Source organism: Pestalotiopsis fici (assembly GCF_000516985.1).
Source record: "Pestalotiopsis fici W106-1 unplaced genomic scaffold PFICI_Scf_1, whole genome shotgun sequence".
NCBI classification, from domain to species: domain Eukaryota; kingdom Fungi; phylum Ascomycota; class Sordariomycetes; order Amphisphaeriales; family Sporocadaceae; genus Pestalotiopsis; species Pestalotiopsis fici.
The window spans coordinates 4,207,608-4,213,186 of record NW_006917091.1 but is presented as its reverse complement, the minus strand read 5'-3'; positions in this window follow the sequence as shown (position 1 = coordinate 4,213,186).

The following is a 5,579-nucleotide window of genomic DNA, read 5'->3' as shown; positions in this document are numbered from 1 at the left end:
TTTTAAAGTATATATCGAATAATAAGCATTTATTCGATAATTTTATTATAAAATCGGATTTTTTACCGATTATTATAGGTAGTGGAAAAGTATTTTTAAAAAGAATTGGAAATATTACGTTTTCTTTTGAAATTAACCGGAAAATACGTAAAATAACGTTATTAAACGTGCTTTATATACCGGAATTTCCGCTAAATATTATATTCGGCTAATTATATTACTAAAAAGGCGGTATTATAAACGGGAATAAATTATATAATTCTAAAAATAGGCCTTTTATTACGTTAAATTAAAAAAAACGTAGATTTTTTTTATATTTAGCTAATAAATTAAAGCCTAATATGGCATATTTAGCTATAAATTTACTAAAAATAATAAAAAAAACCCGTATAATCGGTTTAAATTACCTAAAACCGAATTCGGATACGAAATCCAACGAAACCACGGATTTCGAGGAAATCGAATTAATTTCTAATTATTCGAATTTCCTTATAGCTACGGAAAAATGGTATAAACGATTTAGCTACCCTAGCTACGATATTTTAGCTAAAATAGCTAAAATAATTACGGGGATTCCTAAAAAAGAATTAAAAAAAAAGGATTTAAACTGCGAATCTTATATTTCGGGTAAATTTACCCGAAACTAACTTTGTACGAATCCGAATAAGGCTAATAAACCGTTATATCGTATTTATATCGATACGGTTTATATTACCTTTTTTAGTTATTCCGGTTATAAATATATAACTAATTTTACGGATAATAAAACCGGATTTCGGGAAATTAAATTTTCCAAAAAAAAATCCGATATAATCGATATTATAACGAATAAAATCGAATATTATAAAACTTAATTTAGAAAATATCCGAATATTATTCGTATAAATAACGGTAAAGAGTTTTCCTTGATTAAATTAAAAAATTATTTAACCGAAAAAAGGATTATTTTTGAATTTATAATTCTTTATATATTAAAATAAAACGGTATAGCCGAACGTACGAACCGGATTATTATCGAAAAAACTAAAACGGTTTTTATTAATTTATAACTCCCGAAAAACCTTTAGGAATTCGTTGTAAAAGTAGTAGTTTATTTAATAAATTTTACTGCTACGGTATTTGGTTTATTTATCCTTTATTAGGAATTTTACGATTATTTTTGGCTAAAAAAGGATAATACGCTTAATTTATTTTAAATTTATGTTTTAGGAATACCGGTTTTAGTTTATAAACCGAAAGAAATCCGTAAAAACTCCGATAAATTCGGAGTTACTACTGAAAACGGGAAAATAATTAAATATAACGGTAATAAAATTTATTATATATATTTTTTCGATCGATTATATAAATTATAGATTATACGGACCTTTTATATTCGATTATTACCTGAAAATTAAAAAAAGGGGAGAAATTACTAGATTCGGAATTACCGGATCAGGAAATAATACCGGATAAAAGTTCTACCGACGGTAAATTTATCTAATTAATAATCCCGAAAACGGTGGATTTAACGAATCCACCTCCCGGAAACGATCGAATTTTTCGATTTATTATAAATAAATCTATAATTAACGATCGACCGGATTTACCCGGAAACGAATCCAGTATAAATTCCGAATTTATAGATATTAATAATACCTTTTCGATTATTCCGAATAAATCGAATATTAAGGTAATTTTTCCGAAATTTACGGATTCCGAACGAGATAAATTCGTTAAATACGACGAATTATTCGCCGATATTTTGTATTATTTAATTATTAAAAATTTAGGCTATACGGAACCGAAAACCATAAAATAAACGCTAAAAAGCCTTAAAAAAAAGAATAAAACTAGGCTATATATGCTAAATTACGGTAATTAATTTAAAAAAGGACTTTTTAAGCTATCGATCGAAATAAAGTCTAAAAAGCCGGTAAAATTTTATTATCCGTAAAATGGGTATTTAAAAGGAAAACCGATAAAAACGGAAATATCGATAAATATAAGGCTAGATTAGTTATACGTAGATTTGAATAACGATATAAAATCGATTATTTCGAAACGTTCGTTATAGGAATAAAATTTATTACCTAAAGGCTTTTATTAGCCTTAATAGCTTATTACGATTAGGAAATTAAATAAATCGATATAATCGGTGCTTTTTTAAACGGGGAATTATACGAAAAAATATATATTATTTTTATAAACGGATTATCCGAATTTTTTTCCGAAAACCCGGAATTAAATAATTTCGGTTAAAAAAACGACGATTTTTAGGTAATCCAGCTTAAAAAGGCTTTATACGGTTTTAAATAAAATTTACGCTAATGGTAAATTATATTAAAAAATAATTTAAAAAAGCTTGGATTTAATTTATTTATTTTAAACGAATTAGCGTATTATAATAAAAAATCTAATATTTTTATTATAATTTACGTGGATAATTTCCTAATTTTTAGTTTTGATTTACGTAAAATTAACTAATTAAAATAGGATATTTCGAAAGAATTCGAAATAAAAGATTTGGGACTAGTTTTTTATTTTTTCGGTATATAAATTAAAAAAAATCGAAAAAATAAAATAATTCGTATAAATTAGGCAATTTATTTTAAAAAATTATTGGAAATTAACGGATTTTCCGATATAAAACCGGCTAATATATTATTTAGCCTTGGATTCCTAAAATTATTATATATTATTAAAAGTAATAAAAAATCGGGTTTAAAGGAATTTATTTATTTATATTAGCATTTATTAAATGGATTAATATACGCTATAATTTAAACCAGGCCTAACTTAGCTTATTTTATAATATATTTAGCTAAATATATATAAAATTTATCGAAAATTACGATAAAAAGGGTAAAAAGGGTATTTAATTATTTAAAATCTTATTATTATTTTAGAATTACCTTTAACGGGAAAATAAAACCCGGATTAATAGGTTATTCCGATGCCGATTTTGCTAGTAATTATAAAATCCGTAAATTAACGTTTGGTTATTTATTTATTTTAAATAATAAACCGATAAATTAGAAATCGAAACGGTAATTTACGATTTTTTTATTAACTACCGAAGTTAAATTTAACGGGCTAGAGTAGGCTATTTGTAAAGTAATATAATTAAAAAAATTTTTTATAGAAATCGGAATTAATATAAATACCGTATTAATTAAAAGAAATAATACGGGGGCTATAAATTTAGCATATAATCTGGAATATTACTAACGTATTAAATATACGGCTATACGGTATTTTTACGTACGGCAAAAGGTTAAAAATAAGAATATTTGAATCGAATATATTTTAATTAACGATATATTAGTAAACGGCTTTATAAAGCTATTTTTTAAAAATAAATTTTAGAAATTTATTAAATTATTAAATTTAACCGATATTATTTAATAAAGGGAGTATTGTACGGATATTAATATAATATCGTATAATGCATAAAATTAGCTTTATAACGCATATTATATCGTTATAATAGCTATAAAACCTATTAAAATATCGTTAAAAAATAATATATAGGAAATTAATAAAATTTATTTTATATTAACCTATAGTTAATATAGTATTATTTATAGTTATTATTTATAATGCTATATAATTAATAAGTTATTATAATTAATTATTATAGCTATTATAGCTATTAGAACTTATTAGAATTTAATGGAACGTTTTATTAAATCCAGCCCTACTAAATATAGCTAGTGCACTTAGCTATAATAGCCCTAGGTTATAGGGTAACTTATATTATAAAAATTTATAAATTTCGATAATTTTTTCGATTATAAATTAATTTTATTATTAATTAATTTAATTATAAATCTAGTTTATTAATAATATATTTTAGAATATTTTTATTAGTTGATTTTATAGGTATAAAAGGTAGTTATTCCTTTGTAATTAGTTATTTTTTCCTTAAGCTTTAATAAATTAGTTATATAGCCTTATAACTACCCTCCACGGCCTAATTTTACGAATTATATAAACGCTTCCCTATGCTTAAGTTTATAATTTACTAATTATATTTTAAAATAATTATAAATACCGTTTTATCTAAATTATAAAATAAACACGGTTCTTCCGATAACGCTTTTATACCTAATTAGGCTAAAATACTGCTAAACTCCCGATATTAAAATAATAATAAATTTTTTAGCCCGTATAATACCTTTTAAAGCTTTAGGCATTTCCTAATTATTTTAAATTTTTTAAAAAGCTCGCAATATACTAGCTCTAAATTCCTTTTAAAAGCGTTTAAAAACGCTTTTATTATATTATATTATTTATATTTAAAATCGAATTTTATAGCTACCGTTATTATAATTTTAAACGATTTCGTAACTAAAATTAAAATATAAGTCTATTTAATAAATCTTTTTTATAAATCTCCTTTTGCTATTAATCGAGCTTTAAATTTAATAAAATAATTATTTTCGTCGAATTTATATATTTAAATTTATATAAATAAAATTAGCTTTTTAAATTCTTTTTTATTTTCGCTTTTTTTAAACTTTTTTAAAAATAAAAATTCGCAATTTTAAATATATTATTTAAAAAAAACTATTTCGGAATTTATAATTCTAAAAATTAAAAAACCGTTTTAAAAAAGCTAAAATTTTATTATAATATATTTTTTAAAAAAATTAAAAAAATTCCTTTTAATATTTTAAATTTTTTTTATTTAAAATAATTTCGATTATTAAATTTAATTTTAACCGTTTAAATTTATAATTTAGCATTATTATAGCTATTATATAATATAAAATTTTATATTTTTTAAAATCGGTTTTTTAAAAAGCTTAAAATATTAAATTTAAAAATTTTAATTAAAATAAATCTAAATTAAAAATTATAAATATTTTTTAATATTTATTTAAAGCTTTTTTTTTTAATCGATTTTTATAATAATTTATCGCTAATAATTAATTTTTTTAAGCTTTTTTTAGGTTTATTTTTAATTATCGGTAAAAATATTTTTTTTAAATTAATAAATTTAATTAAGATTTTTATTTTAGAAATATTAATATAAATTTTAATATTAGCTTTATTTTAATATTCGGAAGCGTTTATAAATTAATTTTTTTTAAAATTTTTATTTATTATTTCTAAAAATTTTATATTTTTTATTATATTTTAATAAGCTTTTTTTATCCCGTTTTATCCGTTTAAATATATTTTACGGTAAAAGTTTTAAAGTTTATTTTTTACGCTTCATAATAAAATATTTTTATAACCTTAATTAGCTAATCCGGTTATAATTTAAAATTTAAACGTTATTTTTAAAAATAATAATTCTATATATATTTTTAATTTAAAAGCTTTAGCAGCTTTTAAAAAAAATATTTAAATAAATATTCGATTTTTAATTATCGGAATAGCTAGTTTTTCTATTATTTTCGAGTTATTTAACGATTTATATTAAATTATTAGGAACCGTATTTTTAATTTTTTTACCTTTTAAATCGTATAAAATTTATTCATTATTATATATATTTTATAAATTTAATTTAGCGAATAAATTATTTTTAATATAACTTAACTCGCTAATTTCGATTTTTTAAATAATATTATCGCGTTTATATTATTAA